Consider the following 27,069-nt stretch of genomic DNA (forward strand, 5'->3'; position numbering starts at 1 on the left):
ATAGAATCACATAGATCTCACAACTAGATAAATTGAAACCTCAATTATCCTTTAATTAAAAAGAAGAATTTAGCTACACATGTTCTTGGCTGAAATACAATAAGAAAAAGAGTGTTTTCATCCTCTTCAAATTAATTCAGAATAAAAGATGATTCTGTACATCAAAATGTCATCTTTATATAGTACTAAAAATTTCAACTCAACCTAAATACTAATAGCCAAAATTAAAGTCGAGTTTGATGTATCTTGGCAGATGAGGATTATCTGTTTGTGTCTCAAATTTGGAATTGGACTCTGATTATTCTTCATCAATTATGTTATGTCCATACTGTAATCCATAACAAAGTATTATGTTATGTCCATACCGTAATCCATAACAAGTTTGCGTCTCAAATTTGTGAACTTGATTACGTCCACGACTCTTTTAATTTCATAATGTAGAGTCTAAATACGATTTTCTCTTGTTATTCTCCAATCCTTATTTAACTTATCAAGATATCAAAATTTAAACGAATCAACCTGTTTTAAATAGAATCAAACTCAATATCTAAGTGTATTCTAGCATTAAAACTACACAAATGTGCATATTATCAATTTTTTCACACTTAGATTAGACTTGTCCTCAAGTATGTACTCATTAATCATTCTATAAAAAACTTACAGAAGTTACACATAATCAATAGCTCAAAGAGTTAAGCTAACTCACTTTAAGTAACTAGCATGCTACAAGAAAATTTTTATCAATGTATACAAATCATGAAAGAATTATCAATATAATCTTCAAAGCTGAAATACAACAAATTCATTCTTAATATGTGATCATACAGTTAAGTTCAATAATTTTTAAGTTAATGCATAAAAAAACATATATCCAACCAACCAAGGAAGTCTCTAGAGTTGTAATTTTCACCAAAGAATATAGAAATCCAGTTTTTATTTATTTATTTATATTTATTTTTTATGGTCTTGTTTCAAGATTTTTATAGGCTCCTATGAGAGTAGACTCTCCCAACACTGATTTTTTCCATTCACAAGGGACATCCCTTTCTTAAGGGGAATGGGCCTGAAATATTCAAACCAACCGATTATGGTAAACCATCTCATTAGTGGTATGTTTCGAATTATTGACGGCTCCTACAGGGTATAATTCTCCCAATCATAGGCTTTCTCCATCCACAAGGGACATCGCTTGCTTAAGAGGAACAAATGCCGTACCATTTGAACCAGCTAATGTTGGTGAACCACACAATTTATTCCTTTTTTTTTTAATTGAGTTCATGGGATATTATTCTTCATTGAGACTCACTGCAACAAGTTAAAGTAGAGTTTCAAAATACACTAATAGTCTTTTAACAAGCAATATCAATTTACTTAAATATAAGTTTGCACATTTTAACCCATAAAGAAAAAATGCTAGAATCCCTCATGATTTGCATAAAAAGATAAGAGGAAACCATTTGTGCTAGCTACCTAAAGTAATTTAATCTAACTATAAAAATCAATATTTTTTTAACTAAAGAAAATAAACAAACATAATATAACATAACATAAAACAATTAAAACAAAAGAAAATAAAGCTAAAACGAAAGAAAGCTAAAACGAAAGAAAGCTAAAACAGATGGACATCATGGATATGGACAGTAACATTCCCCCCCCTCCCCACTTGGATCACATGGTCTCCAATGTGATGAAAATCAATGCAATCAAAGCATGCCTATTTTCTCTAAACAGCCTTCCCCTACACTTGAATCAAAGTATAAAGCAATAAAGAAGAGTTTAGAATACTAGGTGGTAAGGAAGGATGCAATGGCCATTTACTGTCCCCATTGGTGTGTGGAGCAGATTATGGCTTACATGCATTGGTGTGTGGAGCAGATTATGGCTTACATGCATTGGTGTGTGGAGCATATTATGGCTTACATGTCAGTGACTTTATTTGCTAGGCATGCCAAATGGGTAGCAACGGGCTCTAGAATGCTTTCAAAGCAACTCTCCATCTTATCGATTTTGGCATTAAGAGTTTAAAAAGCTTGTTGTGCATCAGAGAGAGGGTTAGCCATTGCTGGAGTAAGGACAACAGGGGTAGTGCGTACAACTCCTTTCCTGAACATACGGTCTAGTCAAGGGATGATGGGACCTGGAGGAAAAAGAGAAAACACAACACCATTTTTGCACAATAGACCCATATCATCAAGACTCATTAGATGCAAAGGCAACATATCACAAGTTTTGTGCAAATTATTAGGTGTAAAATCAATCAGTCCTTCATATAAAGCTATGTGGGTGACTATGTGTCCCAATATCAATGGTCTATGGCGATTAACAGTAGTGTGTAATTGTAATGCGATGAAATAACACAAATTGACCTTTTTATTCTCAGTCATGCACTATAGAAAAAATAACTCAGTTTTAGATAGGATTCCAAGGGGAATCCTTCCTTCCTGAAAAAGAGTATGCAAGCAAAGGTGTAGATGGACTAGAGCAGGTGAGTGTAAATAAGAATCACTGGATTTAATAGGATTAAAAGATGCTGGTGATTGGTGTGTGAGCGTTTTATGCACGGACTGTGGGTTAAAATTATTGTAGATGTCCATGTATGAATTCATGTAAGCTTTAGATTGTGCAGATTCATCATCAATTAGCCTAAGTGCTTTATTAAATTTTGTTAGTGAATATGCAAATCTATGACCTAATAGTCTGAATTTTATAACCCTAGTAGTGTCTAGTGTGCAATCAATAAGTGATGTAGTGGAAAACGTGGAATGAAACTCCCATATCAGTTCATAGTAAATGGGACAATTTAAGGCAAAGAAATTCACTCATCCAATATTTTCAAGCAAGACATCCACATTCAATTTTAGTTCTTGCATAGTAGGGGCATGTAAAGTTTTATCTTGTATGATGGGAAGAGATGAAACTATAGCATACCTTTCCTTTTCCTTTTTCCTTATGAATCGAAGGTTACCATGTGGCTGTGACAGAGCTAAAGATAGATGCTTGTCTCTCCCAATTCGTGATCATGTGCCTGCAAAGGAGTAATTCACAATTGTTGGGTTAGTTTGTGGAGACTCAGGAGAGGTATTGTTTGTAGAAGAAGAAGAAGTGGAACGTACAGAGTTGGCAGGAGGTTGCTGTTGCCGATCATTGGTGGCGTCAATAATGGATGGGTTACAGTAACGGCAGCGACTGTGGTGTTGCGTGAGGGCTGTTTGCGATGATAATGCCATCGTGTAGCTCTAGTGGGCAGTTCATCATTTGCACATGGAGCCAGAGCAACTGTTCGTGGTGGTGGAGGTGAGGTAGCAATGATATTGCACGATGGGCCAAGCGTTCGAGAAGTAGTGTGATCTGGTGTATTTGCGCTGAGGTTGTCAGTGGCTGCTGGTGGAGATCCATGTGTGATGGTCTTTGCCCGCTGACTATCAATGGAAGAGAAGGGAACACTGGACTGTCATTTAGGACCCATAAGGACGAGCGGCTGCAACCTGGTGAAAAGAAAGAGTAAAGTATGAGGGTTGCATAACTGTGAAGAGTAAAAAGGAAAAGTAAAATTAAAAATAAATAAATAAATAAATAATCCCTTATTAACTCCTTCACGAAAATACATCATTTTGGGTATGAGAGAAGGGTTCAGACCTGCAAAAAGAATGTAAAATGGTAAATGATGATGAATCAGATTAGGTGAGAAGGGAAGAAGACTTAAAAAAATAAAATAAAATAAAATAAAATAAATAAAATCGAAACAAGAGAGTGGTCTGGTTATCCATCGTAGGGCTGGTTACGGGCATAACAAAAAACACAAATATTCCTTTATAATTTTTTTTGAATTAAAGAATAAAGTAAATAAAATCTAACTAGAAAATGGTAGGAGTAGTTTTAATTTATAGTCATAGCTAGACTTGAATTCCTTGCGAGTTGATCAATGAATTAAAGGTAAGTTACTTAGACTAATTTCCTCAACTTGCTGTGGATGAAACTTCTCATAAAAAGGTTTGAGGTGATGGCCATTGACCTTGAATGACTTGTTGGTGTCCATACTCCTTATTTCTACAGCACCATGGGAAAAAATATTAGTGACAACAAAAGGGTCAATCCATCTAGTGCGTAATTTACCAGTAAATAATTTCATTATAGAATCATAGAGCAGAGCTTTTTGACCAACTGAAAGTTATTTTCGAGAAATTAATTGATCATGCAATGCCTTTGTCTTTACTTTGTAAATTTTGGAATTATTATATGCATCATTTTTTATGCATGCTTACATCAATTTTGAATTCCTTCCAACTCTTGCAATTGCAGCTTACGATGCATGTACTAGCTTTGTCCATACTCATGTTGCATTGTTTTACTGCCCATAAAGTCTTGTGCTCGATCTTTACAGGTAAGTAGCAAGGCTTGCCATAGATGAGGCGATAAGGGGACATGCCTATGGGTGTCTTATAAGCTATCCGATATGCCTATAAGGCGTCCTCCAACTTGAGACTCTAATCTCTACGATTTGGACTGAATGTTTTTTCAAGGATGGACTTAATCTCTCTGTTAGACATATCCACTTGACCATTTGTATGTGGATGGTATACTCTGGAAGTTCGATGATGGACACCATACTTTTTGAAAAGTGATGCAACTACCTTATTGCAAAAATGGGTTCCGCGGTCACTGATTATAGCCTTTGGAACTCCATACCTATTAAAGGTATATGGCTTGATAAAACCTACAACAACTTTAGCATCGTTAGTATAGGTAGCTTTTGCTTCTACCCACTTAAAAACATAATCCACAACTAAGAGTATGTATGTATGACCAAAAGAAGATGGGAACGACTCCATAAAATCTATCCCCAAACATCAAATATTTCACAAACAAGGATGGGTTATTGGCGCATTTGATCTCGGCGACTTAAATTTTCAGACTTTTGGCAATTACCACAAGATTTATAGAATACATAGGAATCATGATATATATGAGGCTAATAAAATCCACTATCGAGTATTTTACAAGTTGTTCTCTTTGGACCAAAGTGACCTCTACATGCGTGAAAATGACAAAAGCTCATAATAGAACTGATCTGGTTACCCGAAACACATCATCTAACAATCTGATTTGAGCATATATGCCATAAAAGGTTCATCCCAAGTATAATACTTGGAGTCTTCCTTGATCTTTTCTTTTTTAGTTATAGTCAAATCATCAGGTAAGGATTTAGAGACTAAATAATTGACTATATTTGTAACGACCCGAAAATCGGACCGCTACCGGCGCTAGGATCCAGATCGGCTTAAGGCCGCCGGGACCCGTAGCAAGCCTGACATATAACCTATAAACCTGTATAATCCCATACATGATCAACAACATGCATAAAAACTTAAAACTTTTCCTTTAAACATCCAACTCAACCTGAACATACATGTACATAGTCATGATCATAATCATGATCCCTCTGTGGGATCTCATCAATGCCCCAACGGGCGATATAACATGAGATGAGTTGGCTTACATGAACATTATAAAACATTTTTATAGATCATGTATCAAAAGGGATAAAATACTCATAGGGTCAAGCACATCTATAACCTCAATATACCTCATTACATAACATACTGTAATCTCTTGCATTACATCATAGTACAATTGTCATGTCCACAATCTAGCTATTACATAGACATACTTCAAAACTCTGGCTAACCTCCTGGTCTACCCTGTACCTGCACATCTGGGGTTAGGGGAGAGGGGTGAGCTACAAAGCCCAGTGAGCAGAATAGTGAAATCATATATTAAAATTTCATGCTTTCATGAAATGCAACACATCACAACAAATCACATCTCGGATGGTATTGTCACCAATAGTCCTCTACATAGTCCAACTGTGCCGGGACGTAGAATGGGTACAACCGGTCTTTCCCTTAACATAACATAACATATCATACAGTCCAACTGTGCCAGGGACGTAGAATGGGTACAACCTGGACTTCCTCTTACATCGTGCCAGGGACGTAGAATGGGTACAACCTGGACTTCCATACCATATCATGCCATAACATCATCATATCATATGAGGACTAAAGGATCATCCAATGACCAATCCACATCAACATCATAAATGCAATGCAACATATTCGTGAATACTAATGCAAACAACCTACTATATCTCATGGCAATTCATGATGCATGGATCATGCTAAAAAATTCATATTTCATTTATTTTAAAACTTAAAGTTTATTCCACTCACCTCTGGCTAGCTCTGACAAACTCTGTAGCAGCTGGCTCACTGCTGGGGTCCTCGGTTCCTCGGGTCCGAACCTACACGGGTGGACTCCAATGAGGGACCAAACATACATAAACATAACTCTAATATACTCCCCAAAAACCCCCTAAAACATCATGGAATAATTACATAAAAACATGTAAGAAATGGCTGGACAGAGCACTTTCGGCGGCCGAAAGTCCCTCCAGAGCCGAAAGTCAGGCAGGTTCGGCGGCACCTTCGGCGGCCGAAACTCCCAGACAGAGACGAAAGTCTCCTTTCGGGGGCAACTTCGGCAGCCGAATGCTGCCTCCACAAGGGGGTTCGGCGGCCGAAAGTTCCTTCGGCTGCCGAACCTGGTTTCTCCCAAATGGGCAGAAACTTGGTTCAAATGAACCTCTTGCCTCCCAAAACCTCAAATCATGTATGAACTTGTTCTAAAACATGCATACACATCATACATCACACCTAGGGGTCTCAAACTAGCATATACCCCAACTACAACACTTCAAACACACAAAAATCAACATACATTGCTCATCAAAACATCAAAACCCATAAACTCATCAACAAGCCTAAACATGCATCTCTACCCATAAAACAACTTAATGCTTGTTTAAAACACATAACAAGGGTGGATCCGAGCTACCTCTTGAAGAAACGAGAGGAAAGGAGATCCTAGCTTGGAGATGGAGAGATTGAGCTTTTTGAACCTCCAAGTACCCAAAACTTGTTCTTTACTCACAGATCTTCAAAACAGAAGTTAAAACCCGTGAAAATCATGGAAGATCTAAGGAAAACACTTAAGATCGAGGGAGGGGTGGCGGAGACTCACCTTGGCCGACAACGGGGGAGAAAAAGCTCGCCCGTGCGGACCTAAGGGACCCTTTTATAGGTGGCTGGCCAGGCCACGTTCGGGGGCCGAAAGTGCCTCCGCATGCATGCCATGTTCGGCGGCCGAACTTGACTTTCGGCGGCCGAACCTGGACTTCCCTCACTCATGCTTTCGGGGGCCTAACGTGCCTCCCAAAACGCATGCATGTTCGGCGGCCGAACTTGACTTTCGGCGGCCGAACCTGGGTTTTCCTCCAAAGACTCTTCATGCAAAAACTCATTAAATTTTCATGTTTAAAATCATGAAATACCTTAAAACATTTTATGAAAACATGTTTCTACCCTACTAGAGGCTTCCGACATCCGAGATTCCACCGGACGGTAGGAATTCCGATACCGGAGTCTAGCCGGGTATTACAATATTTGCATACTAAGGAACTTGATCCGAAGCAAAAAATAGATGTTCATATGGAAATTCATCCTTAAGTGGTGTAGGTTCTTCAGCCAATAACGACAGCCGGCTAAAATGATCAGCAACTAAATTCTCAAACCCTTTCTTTTCTTAAATTTCTACATCAAACTCTTGGAGCAAAAGGATCCACCAAATTAGTCCAGGCTTTGCATCATTTTTCTTGAAAATATATTTTAAAGTTGCATGGTCAGAATAAACAATTACTTTAGTGCCAAGTTGTAACGGCCAGCTGCCTGCTTCCGGTGTGGAAGCCGTCCCACATCAGAAGATGATGGAAAATTAGAATTGTATATAATAGCTAGCACGAAACTACTAAATAACTTGGGTTAACCATTTTGGGCCAAGTGAAAAGTGGGCTCAAAAGTTATTTGGGCCAGTTTGGGCCCGGCTGTTTCAATTGGTATCAGAGCCACCCTAGGTCAGATAAATTGTGCAGAGCTAGTGAGTCTGCGAGGAAAGGGTTACCCGTGAGAGACGGGTGGAGCCGCCTAAGGTACTAGCGAACCAAATACCTAAGGGTTTGGTCCTGGTTAGCAATTGTAACCGATTTAGTTGCGACGAGGACGTCGCAAATTTAGCGGGACCGAGTGTAACGGCCAGCTGCCTGCTTCCGATGCGGAAGCCGTCCCACATCAGAAGATGATGAAAAATTAGAATTGTATATAATAGCTAGCATGAAACTACTAAATAACTTGGGTTAACCATTTTGGACCAAGTGGAAAGTGGGCTCAAAAGTTATTTGGGCCAGTTTGGGCCCGACTGTTTCACAAGTAAATATGAATAGAATTTTTCTAAAGCAAAACCTATAGCTAGAAGTTCTTTTTCCGTAGTTGAGTAATTGCACTATGCACTATTAAGTGTTCTGGATGCATAGTAGATGACGTGATGATCTTTTCCTTTCCTCTATCTTAATACTGCACCCACGGCTTGGTTGCTAGCATCGCACACAATTTCAAAAGGTTGATTCCAATCAGGTGGCTATATTACTGGTGCAGTAATTAATATCTCTTTGAGTGCATCAAATACCTTTTTGCAAGAATTATCAAAAGTGAACTCAACATTCTGTTGCAATAACCTGCAGAGTGGCTGAGTTATTTTTCAGAAATTCTTGATAAATTATCGGTAGAAACCTCCATGCCCAAGGAAGAAATGAATTTCATGCACATTCACGGGTAAGGCAATGATTTAATAATATTTATCTTATATTTATCAACCTCAATTCCCTTTTTTGACACAATATGTCCTAAAATTAGCCCTTGGTCTATCATAAAATGGCACTTCTCATAATTTAACACCAAATTGGATTCCAAACACCTCTTAATAACCTTTTGAAAGTTAGCTAAGCATTCATTAAAGGAGTTACTATGTACGGTGAAATCGTCCATGAAGACTGCTATGATGTCCTCTACAAAATATGAAAATATACTAACTATGTATTGTTGAAATGTGGTTGGTACATTGCAAAGTCCAAATAGTATTCGTCGGTAAGTAAAGGTGCCAAATGGACAGGTGAAGGTAGTCTTCTCTTGGTCCTCAGGTGCTATAGAAATTTAGTGAAAACCTGAATATCTATCAAGATAATAATAATGAGATTTTCCAACTAAACGCTCAAGCATCTGATCAATAAATGAAAGTAGAAAATTATCTTTTCGAGTGGATGCATTTAATTTGCGATAATCTATACAAACCCTCCACCCGTTTTGAACTCGAGTGGGTACTGATTCTCCATCTTCATTCTTCACCACTATGCTTGTTTTCTTGGGGACAATCTGAACTGAGCTCACCTATTTACGGTAGGAAATGGGATAGATCACACTTGCATCAAGTAATTTCAGAATTTCTTTTTTGACCACTTCCATCATTGGAGGATTCAAACGGCATTGAGCCTCCCTTATTGGCTTGCTGTCTTCTTCCAATAAAATTCTGTGTATACATGTGGAGGATTGATTCCTTTTATATCAGCTATGGCCTAACCAATTGCACATTTGTTTTCTTCTAAGACTCAGATAAGCTCCTCTTCCTTATATACTATCAACTTGTTGGAGATTATTATTGGTAATGAATTTTCTATCCTAAGATATGGATACTTGAGATGAGTAGGCAATGGTTTTAATTCCAGCTATGGAGCATGCACAACAGATGGTGAAAGTTTAGAATGAACAGTAGGTAATTCTAAAATAGAGACATTATGTTTGACTTTATTAACTTCAAGTTCAAAGACAACATTGTCCAGCCCCTCTTTTAAAATGAAATAAGTATTTATGGCTGTCAATTTAGCTTTATTCAGGTGCTCATACATGACTGTTCTTAGTTCATCCTTACCTTGTAACTCAAATACCTGCTGGATTATAGGCTAGATGATATTCACACCACACAGATTAGAAAAGTCATTTGAGTATTTCATACTGTTACACACATTAAATTTTATAATTTTCCCAGCGAACTCCATGGTAACTATTCCATAAAAAACGTCTATTTTTTTCCTAACAGTTGTTAAGAAAGGTCTACCTAACAAGAGGTCAGATGTATTATAAGACTTATCATCATCCATATGAACTATGTAAAAGTCAGTAGGGAATACTAAATTACCAACTTGCATAAGAACATCCTCTAAGACTCCTTTAGGGTATATAACCAATCTATTCGCCAATTGTATCACCACACTAGTTTTTTTTCAAAAGACCAACATTTGAAGACTAATAAATAGATAATGACATTACATTTATAGATGCACTTAAGTCATACATTGCCTTCTTGACCCTCACCTTGCCAATTTTTATAGAAATAGCAAACATACATTGGTCCTTACATTTGGTTGGCATTTTACTTTGGAAAACAATAGGTACTTTTTTATCCATACAAACCTTTTGGTAGCCTACCAGCTTTCTTTTATTGGTGCATAATTCTTTTAAAAATTTTGCATGGTAGGTACCAATTAAATTGCATCAAGTAAAGGTATATTGACTTTTATCTTGCAAAATATCTCAAGGATCTCCTTCTCCTCTTTCTCTCTTTTGGACTTGGCTAATCTTTCAGGAAAAGGAGGTTTAATGATTAAAGGTTCGAATTGTACAGGTGCTAGGGATGATTTATCATCTAGTTCAGGTATTGCCATCTCAGTCTCCAAATTTGCATTGTGATTGTGCCCATGACCTACCTGACGAGGATTGTCCTGCAACTCTTTTCTACTTTTGAGTGTAATGGCACTTGCATTCTGCTTGGGTTCACTATGGTTTGAGAATGTAGCTTGCATTGATTTTCTAATTTGTTCATTGATGTTGTCAATTGACTCATTTGTGTTTCCAAATTACGAATGCTCATCCTTGTCTCCTGTTGAAATTATTGAGTATTAGTTGCCAAGCTTTTAACAATATCTTCTGAAGACAAACTTGAGTTTGAGTTTGATGAAGATACATGTTACTGTTGAGTTTGTGTAGGCTGATAGCTTTGGTAATTTTATTGCTTATAGCTAAAATTCGAGTGGTTTCTCCATCCTGGGTTATACTTATTTGAAAAAGGATCATTATTTTTTTATGGAGCACTTGGGAACCCATTTACAACATCCACATGTTGGTCGTCTTCTTGAAGTGAAGGGCACATATCAGTGGGATGACCCGTATTAGCACAAATTCCATAAGCCTAGACTTGTTGTGCCTTTTTTGTAACAAGATTTTCAACCAAAGTGATTAGATGAGAAAATTTAGATTCAACATAAGAATTACTTATCTCATAAACTCTTTTGTGAGAGTCTTGTAAGGGTCCAAATTGCTGTGAATTTACTGCCACAATGGATATCAACTCCCTAGCCTCTTGAGATGTTCTCTTACATATCGCTCCTCCACTTGCAGCATCCATCATATGTCTTTCCATGGTTGTGAGTCTCTCATACAAATGGAGGAGTTGTTTATCTGTGATGTCATGTTTAGGACAACTTGCACATAGGCATTTAAATCTCTCCCAATAGTTATAGAAAGTTTCTGTATCTTTTTGCTTGATTTGTGATATTTCCCTTCTAATTGTAGATGCTCTAGAAGTGAAAAAAATCAATCCAAAAATAATTTCACCATCTCTCCCCATGTGGTGACTGAACCTAGAGGTATGTAATACAACCAATTTTTTGCATTTTCAGCTAGGGAGAAAGGTAAGGCTCTCAGCTTGATTTACTCTTTAGAAATTCCTTATGGTCTTATACTGGAGTATACCACATGAAATTCTTTCATGTGTTTATGAGGATCTTCCTTTTCACATCCCTTAAAAGTAGGGAGGAGATGAATTAATCCTGACTTTAGTTCAAGTAGTACATTTAGTGCAGGATAGGTGATGCAAAGGGGTTGGAAATGTCAACATCTTGTATTTGCTGATTCATCAGCCATCTTTTCTTCTATGTGAGATTCGCTAGAAGAATCGTCTGAGTTAGGTGCTGTCTCCTCCGTGCCCACGACCTGTTCTTCGATAGCAATCTGTTCCTCAATAATGACATGTTCCTCAATAGCAACTTGTTCTTGTTCTTCAATGTTTCTATTTAGTTGTTTGGTTTCTTTTCTCAACTTCCTTATGGTCTTCTCAATTTCTGGATTGATTTTGAGCCTACCTATAGGATTAGAACATGTCATTCAGAAGAATTAATAAAGCAATTTAAACTAGTCCCTGACAATGGCGCCAAAATTTAATGGGCGTTGAAACCACAAAAAATAAATTTCTGCTCAAAACAAAATAAATTGTGATAATAGCAAGCGAGGTCGATCTCATAGAGACTGTAGGTAAATTAATTCTATTGAATGAATTGTTGAATGAACAAAGAAATAGAAGAAAAATAAAATGGGGGGATTTTGAATGTAGAGGAGTAAAAATTAATTCAATAGGAAAATAAATAAGACTAATCTAAAGAAATAAACAGTTACATTTAAGAGTAAAAATCAAGATGAGAATAATTCAATCAAAGGATTAATTTTAGTTTCAGCTATATTAGTTGATCACAGATGCAAAGAATAATTCCAATTTATTTATTGATAAACTAGTTATAGATATTGAAAACACTTCAGATATCCAATCATTAGATTTCAAACTAGTTAAGAGATGCTCGTTAATTAGTTCTAATTATTAGATAACCATAGGAGGCGCTCCTAAAATCTAATCCAATTACAATATTAAGAATTAAAAGGACTTGATCCTAAGTAACAAATGCGAGACGCTCGGTTTATTTAAATTAGATTATATTATTCCTTAAGAAGGCCTTACGCAACCTAATTCACTACTTATTTCAGTTTAACTAAATAATTATGGATTTAATCAACCTGAATATCAACATATCATCCTATTAATTAAGCAATGACACCTTAATGTAACAATCAATAGAATAATAATAATAAGCAATAGATAAGGGAACAATATAAATATCAAGAAATATTCAAGGAAGCACTAGAATCATGTAGATCTCATAACCAGATAAACTAAAATCTCAATTATCCTTTAACTGAAAAAGAAGAATTTAGCCACACATGTTCTTGGCTAAACACAACAAGAAGAATAGTGTTTTCAGCTTCGTCAAATTAATTTAAAACAAAAAATGATTTTATACATCAAAATGTCATCTTTATATAGTACTAAAAATTCTAACTCAACCTAAATACTAGTAACCAAAATCAAAGTTGAGTCTAATGTATCTTAGCAAGTGAGGTGGAGTTCAAAGTTGAGTCTACAAAGATATCAAAATTTCAAATGAATCAAACTATTTTAAATAGAATCAAACTCAATATCTAGGTGTTTTAGAACATTAAAACTATACAAATGTGCATATTATCAATCGTATACAATGTTTACTAAAAATGACACCGTTAAAGATATTGGTAAGGATAAAAAAGTTATGCCAAAATTTGATGGTGACTCAACAAACCTAGAGTTGATTCCTCCAACGGAGGTGCTAAGACATGTTAGAGGTGGAGTTCAAGAAAATTAACTAAAACAGATAAAGCTCTCATTGAAGATGAATCAAATGATGAGGATGATAATCATATTCAACTACTAGTACCTATAGCTTCTTTAGTCCCACAAAAGAGATATGAAAGAGCTAGATGAACCTCTCCTAAATACTCTAGAGACTAGTATGTATTACTAACTAATTGTGGAGAATTAAAAAGTTTTGAAGAATCTATGGATGATGAACACAAACAAAAGCGCATTGAGGCCACGTAAGACGAGATGAAGTCTATGCATGAGAATAAAACTTTTGAACTGGTGAAGTTGCCCAAAGGGAAGAAAACTTTGAAGAATAAATGGGTATTCAAGATCAAGTATAATAAAACACAGTCTCCATACTCGATTTAAAGTTAGATTGACTGTCAAAAGTTTCAACCAATAGAAAAGGCATTAATTTTAAAGAGATATTCTGACAATAATGAATATGACATCCATTAATACAATTCTAGGCCTAGAAATTGATGTTTGATTTGGAGATTGAACAAATAGATGTAAAGACTGCCTTCCTTCATGAATGTTTGGAGAAATAGATATATATGGAGTAAGCAAAGGGTTTCAAAAATAAAGGAAAAAAGGACTATATTTCAAGCTGAAGAAAAATTTGTATGGCCTAAAGCAGAAATCAAGACAATAATACAAGAAGTTTGAGTCTCTGATGGGAGAGCAAGGTTATAAGAAGAGTACTATAATCCACGATGTATTTGATAAGAAATTCTCTAATGGCAATTTCATCATCTTGTGGCCGTCTGTTCATGATATCTTGATTGTTGGCAAGAATATCTCCAGAATTGATACTTTGAAGTAGCAACTGAACAAGTCATTTACCATGAAAGACTTAGGGCTAAAGCAGATTCTTAGTACAAAGATAATCAGAGTAAAAGCGTCAAGAGGTTATAGTTGTCACAAGAGGATGAGATAGAAAAAGTACTTTAAAAGTTCAACATGGAGCATACTAAAGTCTTAGTTGTGCTTTTGCTAACCACTTTAATCTGAATTCAAATTAGTGCATTCCATAGATGAAGAGAAAGAAGAAATGGACAAGGTTCCCTATGCTTCAACAGTTGGAAGTGTAATGTATGCATGGTATGTACACGACCAAATATTACTCATACAGTTAGAGTAGTGATTCGGTTTCTTTCAAATCCAAGAAATTTGAAAGGAACACTCAAACATCATGAAGTGAATTCTAAAATATCTTTGTGACACTTTCAAACTATGTTGGTATTTTGGAAGTAGTAAACTTATGTTAGTTGGCTGCATAGATGCAAATATAGTTAGCAATATTGACTCGAGAAAGTCTATGTCGAGATATTTGATTATATTTTCAAGGAGAGATATGTCATAGCAGTTAAAATTATAAAAGTGAGTTGCTCTTTCTAATATTGAAGCAAAGTTTATTGCAACAAGTTAAACATATAAAGAGTTGCAATTGATGAAGAAGTTTTTAAATGAACTTGATTTTCAATAAGAAAAATAACAGTTATACTATGATAGTTAGAGTACTATTCACATTAGGAATAATTCCTTCTTCCAATCAAAATTGAAGCACATTAATATGAGATATCATTGGTTCAGAAATGTTTGGAGATGAAGCAACTACTACTTGAGAATATCCATACAAAAGAAAATGGATCAAATATGTTGAGTAAGATTTTACTAAGGGAAAATTTTAAATATTGTCGATTAGTAGCTGAATCGGTGGAGCCCTCCATATAGTCAAGAGGGAGAGACCGGGTCCCTCCAACATGGAGAGTCCACTGCCATAACAGAAATACATTTATATACAAAAAGAAAATAAGTCCAATTAATCTCTTATAATTTTGCTCGAATGTCAAATAAACCCTTAAATTTAGCCTTTAAGATAAAAAAAAGTTACGATATGATAGAATATTTTTTAATAATAATTTTTTTTTGTAATTTTAAATTATTTACTATTTCTATGTATTTTTTTTAAATTTTTATGTTAATTAACATAGTAATTTTTGATATTTTAAATTATAAAAAATAATTTTTTATTATTAAAAAATAATATTATATCATAACAGAATTTATTTAATTTTAAATGTAACATTTTTAATAAAAAATTGAATTGAGGTTATTTGACTATTGAGAAAAGTATGGAGGATTAATTGAATATATTTTAAAAAAATAAAAAATGCAAATGTCAATGGGGGCATTAAATGAAGCAATTGCCATTTAATGACAATCGGAAAATAGGCATTGTTCTTAGCGGCAAGAGATGGAGCTCTTTAGGCACTAAAAGTTCGAGCAAATCTTATAGCTATGAGTTTTTCTTAGTTTAGTTTAGTAAGTTTTTCAAAACTTGTGGTTTTTGAGAAAAATATTGAGAGAAAATAGTCTATCTTAGAGATTATTTCTAAAAAAGGAGAGTGATAAATAGTAATGAAATTATTTTAGGTATTTAGGTAAATACTTTGAATGCCATTATTTCTTAGTAAATCTCATTTATATTTTTTTTTTACATGCTATTTTAAAATAGTGAAAAAATTATTCAAAATTTAACACGTAAATATAACTCAAAATAAGGATGAATGAATTTAAAATTATTGTGTACTCATTTATGCTATTTTAAACCTGGTATTTCCCCAACAAAGAGGTATAGCATGCAAAGTTCTTTATGATATTTCAATTCTAGATCTTATTTGCATTCAACGACCAACTATATCTTTGAAGAAATTTTGACTCAAATTTTTTGGCTATTCAAGTTTGAGGTGTAAATAAATCGAGACAAACTGAGTTTTGAAGAGTTTAAGTTTAGTTCGTTAAAAAAAATTTTTAAATTAGATCCAAAAGTCGAGATTTACTCATTTCGAACTTGAACTGAGTATTAATAAGTTCAAACTTTGTTCGTTTAGAAAACGAATTTAGACAAGTCAAGTTTTTATCGAATTTAATCTCGAATAGTTTATTACCAATTCAATTCATTTACAAGTATAATGAATTTTAATTTAAAAATAATAAATTTAAAACTAAATAATTTTAGTTAAATTAACTCGTAAATCCATAAAGAACGAGTTTTTAAATCTTTATAACTCGAATATCTGCAAGCTCCAAGAATGTAATTAAACTATGCACAACTGAAGTTTACAAAACTTAGATTTGGCTCATAAAAATTTATGCAGAGTTTAAGTTTAATTCTTTTATAATATTAATCTCTTATAACATGTTCGTGAACCTGCTCATAAATTCAGAAACGAGCCGAACTCACAAGTTTTATCGAGTCGAATAGTGTGAAACTCAAGTTTGACTCGTTTACTAAACTAGTTGAAAAAATAAATTTAAACTTGACTTGTTAAAAATCGAGTCGAGTCCGATCGAATAATAATAATAATAATATTTAAATATTAAATTATAAATCTCTCAAAATAATTTTTTTTTCTAAAATTAATTACTAAAAAATACTAAAACCTATTTAGTCACAAAAAATAATTTTTACTTCTAGCTCTTTATTTTTTTTAAGATTATGATTTCCATTTTATGTGAAAAATATATATGAACAATGAGTTCACTTGTTAATAATAAAAACAGTTTTTTGAATTCATTTTTTAAATTATTCACATATTTTATAATTAAGAAAATAATTATAATATATATAGTACATACACTTATTTTACTTTCAAAAATATTATATTATTATTATTCATTTATTTTATAATATGGTTTATTATAATTATTATTTTGAATTATAAAAGTGTAGTATTATATAAGTTATATAAAATTTTTAATTTTCAATTTAGAAAACCGCTGAAACACAAAAGTTTTATTGTAAAAAAAATATAAAAAATAAATTAAAATTATTTTGTCAATTATAAAAAATTAAAAAAGGGAAAATCTACACGGTAAGAGCACAAAACTTTATTATTCGCTGGTATTTATTTTGGTTATCCTTGCATTTTCTTTCTTTTTTTGGATCCAGTACCATATAAATTGGAGTGAGCATTAAAATTAAATTAAATTTAAAAATTAAAATTAAAATTAAAATTTTAATATTTATAAAAATTAGATAAAATTGATTTTAAATAAAAATTAATTTAAATCAAATCGATTCGATATCCATTAAACTTTTAAATAGAATTTTTATTTTTTATATTTTATTTTTAATATTTTAAAATTTAATTAACATATTTCAATTTTGGTTTAATTTCTTTTATTATAAAAAATTAATAGAATAAATTATATTTTAGTCCCTAAATTTTAATGTAATTAATGAATTGATCCCTGTATTTTTAAAATCGAATGCTTAAATTTATTTATCCGTCCAAATTAAAATTCCTTCCATCCATTTTTACCATTAAAAATATAAAAATATCTTTATTGCCCTTTTTAAATGCATAAACTACACTTGAATTCTTGAGTTTTAGTATAATTAATAGATTAGTCTCTATATTTTTTAAATTATACACTTAAATCCTTATATAATCAATCTGTCATCATCTATTATAATTTAAATATTTTGATCTTTCATTTTTTATTTGAAAGAATATAATTTTTATTTATAATATCTTATTTAGCTAATTTTTAACAATTTTTATTCTTCAATTTTCATTCATTAAAATACTTCAATATTTATAATTTCAAAATTTTCAAAAAATACTTACAATTTCAGCTATTTTTAAGTGGTACTAAGTAATTTTTAAATAGGTTGTAAACATTTATAAAGAGTATTTTAAAAAAAAATGGTACTTTCAGAAAAAGTTTGACCGTCCATTAGTTTTGAACTAATATCATATGGAAGAATTCTAATTTTAGATAGATTAAATATATAGGGATTTAAGAATTTAATTTTAAAAATATAAGGATTAATCCGTTAATTATATTAAAACTTAGAATTAGAGTGTAGTTTACACAATATAAAATTCTTTACCTATATTGAAAGAATTTAAGTGCTCATTAAGGTATTTTAGGTATTTAAATTATTTATCTCCCTTTGATTAGTTGATTAACGGAATTATGGATGGAAGGACGGACTTTCAATTTGGAAGGATTGATTATATAGAAATTTAAGTATTCGATTTTAGAAATACAGAGATCGATTTATTTTAAAAATTATCTATTTTTTTAATTAAAATTAAATCGAATCGAAATAATTAAAATTTTTTAAAAATTAAAATCAAACTGAATCAAATTCAAAATAATAAAAATTAAATTAAAATTTTAAATTAATTTAATTTCATTATTTTTTTCAATTTAAATCAAATATTGATCACCACACGTATAAAAGCGCTCGAGATTATTTTAAAGGTTCAGAAACAAATCAAATTAATAAAACCAAATTAATACACTCAATCCAAATCCAAGTACGCCAATCAAAAAACACGACCAAACACACCAATAGAAGCAAGAAATTATGAAGAAGTGAATAATATAATATTGAATGTAGCTCCTATAATCCAATGAGCTATAAGACACTGCTTTAAATAAAAAAATAATAACAACTGCTGTAGCAACTAAATAGAAGAAAGCGGAGAAAGTGGAGAAAATGACTGAGCTATTTCAGGTAATCAAACCCATTACCCGTGGGATCCTAACCACTAAGACTTATTCAAACTAAACATATTTACAATAATACACCTTATCTCTCCACAGCTCTAGCACATGGCATCCAGCCTTATAACTCCAGAGGGATATTTGCATCCTTATAACCCCTTAAGTCATTATCCCCCCTCAAACTTTGTCGGGGCTGCAGATAGAGTTTGTGATGAAATTGAGCCAAGCAAGCCTTTGTCATGGGCTTTGTAAAAATGTCAGCCAGTTGTAATGACGACAGAATATGCTTAGTAGTTAAAACCCCTTGAGCAACGCGTTCTCTTACATAATGATAGTCCAGAGCAATGTGTTTGCTACGAGCATGTAGTATAGGATTAACAGTAAGATACAAGGCACTTAAGTTGTCACCATGAAGAACCGGAGGATGATGGATGGGAACTCGTAAATCAGCCAATAAATAGCCCAACCATGTGAGCTCAGCGGCAGCATGAGCCATAGCGCGATACTCCGCCTCGGTGCTGGAACGAGCCACTGTATTCTGTTTCTTGGCACACCACGAAAGTATATTTGAACCTAGAAAAGTACAGTAGCCGGTGGTGGATCCCCGAGTAGTTGGACAACCAACCCAATCTGCATCAGAAAAAGCACTAAGAACAAGTAAAGTGTTAGCGGTTAGAGATAGGTCGTAGTGAATAGTGCCTTTTAAATAACGTAAAATCCGCTGAACAAATTTTAAATGGGAGGCGTCAGGTGTGTGCATAAACTGAGAAACGTAATTCACACTAAAAGAAAGATCAGGCCGGGTCAGTGTAAGATATTGCAAAGAACCAACAAGGCCCCAGAAATAGCGAGGATCAACAGTTGTGTCATCTGGAGTGGAAATTGTGTTTTGTACCGAAGGCGTAGGCATAGGCCAACAATCTAACATTTGAGCACGCTTCAGAATAGAATGAGCATAATGAGTCTGTGATAAATGGAGCCCAGTGGGTGTAGTGTGAATCTGAATGCCCAAGAAATGATGTAACGGACCGAGGTCCTTCATAGAAAATTCAGAATTTAAGACCTGCAAGAATGATTGAACTAGAGGAGGGGAAGAGCCTGTGAGGAGCATATCATCAACATAAATTAATAAGACCAAAATTCTTGTCGTTGAGTGAAAAATGAAAAGAGAAGGATCGGCAAGACTGCAATAGAAACCATATTTAATTAAAAAAACACTTAATCGATCAAACCAGGCACGCGGTGCCTGTTTTAATCCATACAATGCACGCTGAAGCTTACAAACATAAGAGGGATGCGCAGAATCAATCATTCCAGGAGGTTGTTCCATATAAATATTCTCAGAAATGAAACCATGCAGAAAAGCATTTTTAACGTCAAGTTGACGAATAGGCCAACCCCGAACTAAAGCAACAGTTAAAATTAAACGGATGGTACCAGGTTTTATAACGGGTGAAAAAGTTTCAGTGTAATCGACACCGTCAAGTTGATGGAAACCCTTAGCAACTAAATGAGCTTTCAACCGTTCTAACGTGCCATCGGGTTTTAACTTAGCTTTATAGACCCACTTACACCCTATAACATTTAAATCAGCAGTGCGAGGAACTAATGTCCAAGTCTCATTCTTAATTAAGGCATTAAACTCATCAAGCATAGCATTTTTCCACCCACTATGAGCAAGGGCATGTTTGACACTCTTAGGTTCAGGAGGAATAGACGGAGACACGGTAACATTCAAAGCATATTTGGGGTTGGGTTTAACAATTCCTGACTTCGACCGAGTAATCATAGTATGTGAAGAAGGTAAATTCAAAGCGTGTTCATCAAACATAGTATCATCAAGAGAAGCAGAATTACCTGGTGCAGTTAATGATAATTTTTCAAATTGAGAAACGAGAGATTCACTTACTGAACAGTCCAATGAATGTGTCTCTGTGGGCTGCTCTAGAAGGTCATTGTCTAATGAATGTGTCTCTATGGGCTGCTCTGGAAGGTCATTCGAGACAAACAATTGCTGGTCTGGTATTGTTGAACATTGTTGCACCTGGTCTGCAATCCGAAGCTCCTCTGGACCTTGATAGGAACTTTGTGTAGGAGTAGACGAATCTGCCACCGCCACCACTTGGTTTAAAACTGACGAACCAGTCTCCAGAACATCCGTTGGCACTGGAACAGTAACATGTGACAGAATTGGGGACTGAACTGCAGTGAAATCAGCTGCTGTTTGCTGCAGAACTGAGGATGTAGATGAGGGCTGCAACACCACCGCAGAAGGCACAATTGCGGCAGGCTGTTGGACCTGTGTGGCTTCACCTTCAGACGGCAGAATACTTGTGTTATGAGCATGAGAAGAGTCTGGCGAGGTAGCAATCTCAGAAGGCACACTCCCCTGTAAAGAAGGAAAAACAGTCTCATTTTGATTACTTTCATCAGAGTCGGTACATAAACTAACAGAAGCAGGCAACCACGAATTCATAACTTGAAGAGCAAAAGATGGATCAGCAGAAGTAGATTTGAAAGGAAAAATAGCCTCATCAAAAGACACATGACGACTTATAATAAATTTCTTAGTTCTAGGATTAAAACTGTAACAGCCCGGAAACCGAACTGCCACCGGCACTAGGATCCAGATCGACTTAAGGTCGCCGGGACCCGTAGTAAGCCTGCTCTTCTATCTGTATACCTGTGAAATCCCATACATGATCATACATTTGCTGTAAAAACATAAAACTTTTCTTCATTCCAAGGCTTAACCTGTGCATGCACTCTCTCTGTGCTCTACCAATCCCTACTAGAGCTCCTCATGGCTCTAGGCGGATCAATCTCATAATGTTAAGCCTGGTTTTACTCATAAACATACAACAATAAAGAAACATACATAAACTGATCATGTGACTCCAAGGGATTACAAGTCTTATAAATCAAGCACCATTCTATACACTATACATATACATTATCTCTATCCATATACATGTCCATACTAGCTATTACAAGACTCTGACCTCTTCCTGTACCCTGCTGAATTCTCTCTGACCTCTGAACCTGCACAACTGAAGTTAGGGGAGAGGGATGAGCTACGATAGCCCAGTGAGTAGAATAGGCAAATACAGGTGATAAAACATGCTCTCATGGAATGCAACACATAAGCACATCACCTCGGCCGGACGGATCAAAACTCCCTCTATCTCATCTGGGGTACCTACGTACCATGTGCCTGGTCCCCGTAGGGCTGTTCCAGGTCTTTATGCCTGGTCCTCGTAAGGCTGTTCCAGGTCTTTCCTCTGAGGGCTAATGAATCCTCACGAAGTCCGTGCCGTCTCACATAAGCAATGTACAAGGAGCAATGCCAAGTACAAGGATAAATGCAATGCATCATCTTTGTGTACACTAATGCACTCACCCTAAAGCATATTCATGATGCATGAAGCATGATAAAATATTCAGTTCTCATATTAAAACATTAAGTTAAATTCCACTCACCTGTAGTTCTCTCTGAACTGACTCTGCAGGTTCTGACTCTGGACTCACTGCTGATGTCCCTGATTCCTCTGGTCCGTACCTACACAGGTGGACTCAAATGAGGGACTAAGACCATCTCTAAGAAACTCCCCAAAACCCCTCTAAACAATCCTCAAACCATCACGTAAAACATGCAAAAGGAAGCTGGACAGGGCACTTTCGGCGGCAGGTTCGGCGGCCGAAACCCCACTCCAGAGACGAAACTCATGCATGTTCGGCGGCACCTTCGGCGGCCGAAGGTCTCGTCCAGAGACGAAACTCACACACTTTCGGCGGCCGAACTCCCTCTTTCGGCGGCCGAAAGTCCCTTTCTAAACCGAAAGCCTAGCTTTCGGGGGCAACCTTTGGCAGCCGAACTGCCTCCACAAAGGGTTCGGCGGCCGAACCTTCCTTCGGCGGCCGAACCTGGTTTTGCCCGAAGGACAGAACCCTGCTCTGTTTCATGCAAACTTTGCCCAAAAACCTACAAACATGCATAGCAACTACTCCCAACTAGCATATACACATATATATGCACAAAGGGGTCTAAAACTACCCTAAAACCCCAAACAAACATAACACACAACACTTAATCATGCTGGAACACCACAAATCACCAAAAACCTCACCTAAACCTAAACATGCAAACTACCCATACAAACTTCATAAAACCTTTCAAAACCATCAAAGAAGCTCAGGATCTTCACTTACCTCTTAAAAACTTGAGGATGAAGGATCCCAACGTAGAGATATGAAGAAAAGCTCTTCCAAAGCTCCAAGCTTCAAAACTTGGTTCTTTTGCTCAAAACCTTCATAAATCACCAAAACTCTTAAAACTCTTGAAAGATTTGATGAAAATCATGGAAAACATGAAAGTCAACGTAGGAGAGGCTGAAACTCACCTCTGGCTGCAAGTGGAGGAGAAATAACCTCCTTCCACCGACCCTTGGCCCTTTTATAGGTGGCTGGCCAGACCACCTTCGGCAGCCGAACGTGAAGCCGCAACCATGCAATGTTCGGCGGCCGAAAGTGACCTTCGGCGGCCGAACCTTTGCATTTCTCCCTTGTTGCTTTTCTTTCAAAACTCAAGTCTTTTAACCCTTCAAAACATGAAAACCAGTGAAAATACCTTAAAAAACATATGTATTACCCTTCTCGAGGGTTCCGACACCCGAGATTCCACCGGACTATAGGAATTCCGATGCCGGACTCGAGCCGGGTATTACATTCTCCCCCCCTTAAGAACATTCGTCCCCGAATGTTCCTAACACAACATAAACACATAGAAAAGGGGAAAAACTAACCTTAAAACAGATATGGGTATTGCTGGAGCATGGACTCCCGAGTCTCCCACGTGCACTCTTCTAGGTTGTGGTGGTTCCACAAAACTTTCACCATTGGTATCTCCTTGTTTCTCAACTTTCTGATCTGGGTGTCAAGGATCCGCACTGGCTGCTCTACATAGGTGAGATCACTGAAGATTTCCACCTCAGGTTCACTAAGAACCTTCTCTGGATCTGACACAAAATTTCTCAACATAGAAACATGGAATACCGGGTGAATTCGTTCCATAGAAGCCGGTAAATCTAGCTTATACGATACAGGCCCGATCTTCTGCAAGATCTCAAAGGGACCAATGTACCGTGGGGCCAGTTTACCCTTCTTTCCAAACCGAACCACTCCCTTCATCGGAGACACCTTAAGCAATACCATATCCCCCTCCTGGAACACTAGCTGCTTCCTACGGATGTCTGCATAGCTTTTCTGTCTGCTTACAGCTGTTCTGATCCTCTCTCTGATGATAGGCACTAACTTGCTGGTTATCTCAACTAACTCTGGCCCTGCAAGAGTTTTCTCTCCTACCTCTTCCCAGCAAACAGGTGTTCGGCACTTCCTCCCATACAAAGCTTCATAAGGGGCCATCCCTATGCTAGCATGATGGCTGTTGTTGTAGGCAAACTCCACCAGAGGTAGATGCTGCCTCCAAGAACCGCCAAAGTCTAACACACACATTCTCAGCATATCTTCAATGGTCTGGATGGTTCTCTCAGACTGACCGTCTGTCTGTGGATGGAAAGCAGTGCTGAAATCCAACTTTGTGCCCATTTCCGTTTGCAGACTCCGCCAAAACCTGGAGGTGAACTGAGGTCCTCGATCTGATACTATCGACACTGGAACTCCATGCAACCTTACTATCTCGTCTGCATACACCTGCGCCAACTTGTCCACAGAGTAGTTACTCCTGACTGGAATGAAGTGAGCAGATTTAGTGAGTCTATCCACAATCACCCAGATGGAGTCTAGTCTGTTAGACGTCGCCGGTAAGCCCACTACAAAATCCATAGCTATGTTTTCCCATTTCCATTCTGGAATCGGCAGTGGGTTAAGCATTCCAGCCGGCTTCTGGTGCTCTAGCTTCACCCTTTGACATGTCTCGCAGGCTGACACGAACTGTGCCACTTCTCTCTTCATTGCTGGCCACCAATACACCCTTCTTAGATCTTGATACATCTTGGTGGCTCCCGGGTGAATGCTATACCTCGCATTATGAGCTTCCCTCATAATGTCTGCCTTCAAACTGCTATCATCTGGTACACATAACCTCTTACCGTGCCGAAGAATCCCCTCACTATCAAATCTGAACTCTGCACTGTTGCCCGACTGAACAGTCCTGGCAATCTTCACTAACTCGGGGTCTTCGTGCTGTTTCAGAGCCACTTGCTCTAGAAACACTGGTGTCACTCTCATCTGTGCAATCAAAGCACCTGTACCAGATAACTGCAACTGTAACCCGTCTTCCACGAGCTTGTAGAAAGCCTTCACCACCGGTCTTCTCTCTACTGCAATGTGGGATAAACTGCCAAGTGACTTTCGGCTTAAGGCATCAGCTACAACATTAGCCTTGCCCGGATGATATTGGATCTTGCAATCGTAATCACTGAGCAATTCTACCCACCGTCGCTGCCTCAAGTTTAACTCTCTCTGACTTAAGATGTGCTGCAGGCTCTTATGATCCGTATAGATCTCACATTTTACCCCATAGAGGTAATGCCTCCACATCTTAAGTGCAAAGATAACAGCTGCCATCTCCAGATCGTGTGTCGGGTAATTTAGCTCGTGCTTCTTCAGCTGTCTAGAAGCATAAGCTATCACTTTGTCATTCTGCATCAACACACAACCTAATCCCACTCGGGATGCATCACAGAACACTGTGAAATCTTCATCACTGATCGGCAGCGCTAACACCGGCGCTGAAGTTAATCGTCTCTTCAACTCTGCAAAACTCTCCTCACATTCCTCTGACCACACAAACTTCTGATTCTTTCTGGTCAGTCTGGTCATAGGAGCAGCTATCTTCGAGAAGTCCTGAACAAACCTCCGATAGTAGCCTGCCAAACCCAGAAAACTCTTGATCTCAGTCACTGTAGTGGGTGTAGGCCAGTTGGCTACTGCCTCTACCTTTTTGGGATCTACTGCTATACCGTCCTCTGATATAACATGTCCCAAAAAGGAAATGCTCCTTAACCAGAACTCACACTTGGAGAACTTGGCATACAAGCCATGCTCTCTCAAGGTTTGCAGCACTATCCGCAGATGATGGGCATGCTCCTCTGCATTCCTGGAGTACACCAAGATATCATCAATAAAGATGATCACAAAACGATCTAAGTACTCCCTAAAAACCCTGTTCATGAGATCCATGAATGCTGCAGGGGCGTTAGTCAACCCGAACGGCATCACAAGGAACTCATAATGCCCATATCTGGTTCTGAAAGCAGTCTTGGATACATCTCCTTCCCTGATCTTCAACTGGTGGTATCCGGATCTCAGATCTATTTTAGAAAAACAACCTGCTCCTGCCAGCTGGTCGAATAGATCATCGATCCTGGGTAAAGGATACTTGTTTTTGATAGTGACTTTGTTCAACTGTCTGTAGTCGACACAAAGTCTAAGAGGTCCATCCTTCTTTCTGACAAACAATACTGGAGCACCCCAGGGTGAGGTACTCGGGCGGATGAAACCCTTAGCTACCAAATCCTGTAACTGCTCTTTCAACTCTCGCAACTCTGCTGGTGCCATCCTATAGGGAGGAATAGAGATCGGTCTAGCATTGGGCATCAACTCAATCTCGAACTCTATTTCCCTATCCGGTGGTAGTCCTGGAAGCTCTTCAGGAAACAAATCTAGGAAGTCTCTGACAACTGGTACTGAGGCTGGTTCCCTAACCTGACTGTCTAGCTCTCTCACATAAGCTAGGAACCCCTGACACCCCTTCCTTAACATTCTACGAGCCTGGAGGGCTGATATCAAACCCCTAGGTGTCCCTCTCCTGTCTCCTCTGAAGACACACTCTGACCCATCCTGGTCTCTGACACTGACTACCTTGTCTCTACAGTTCAGGGTAGCATCATACGTAGATAACCAGTCCATCCCTAGAATGACATCAAAATCTGTCAACTCTAGAACCACCAGGTCAGCTGGAAGGTATCTACTCTCTATGCACACTGGACTGAACCGACAGACTGACTCTGCCAA

The 27,069-nt window shown here is 36.7% G+C and overlaps 1 long non-coding RNA gene across 1 annotated transcript; it reads right to left on the reverse strand.

Moving 5' to 3' along the window:
* Positions 1-779: 779 nt before the first annotated feature.
* On the reverse strand, positions 780-3,586 carry LOC110606405. Its single transcript, XR_002486506.2, has 2 exons — positions 3,114-3,586; positions 780-3,025 (listed from the first exon to the last, which is right to left on the reverse strand). It is a non-coding gene; the product is annotated as an uncharacterized LOC110606405 (long non-coding RNA).
* Positions 3,587-27,069: the final 23,483 nt, after the last annotated feature.

The sequence above is a fragment of the Manihot esculenta genome, chromosome 18 (assembly GCF_001659605.2).
Source record: "Manihot esculenta cultivar AM560-2 chromosome 18, M.esculenta_v8, whole genome shotgun sequence".
Taxonomy (NCBI): Eukaryota; Viridiplantae; Streptophyta; class Magnoliopsida; order Malpighiales; family Euphorbiaceae; genus Manihot; species Manihot esculenta.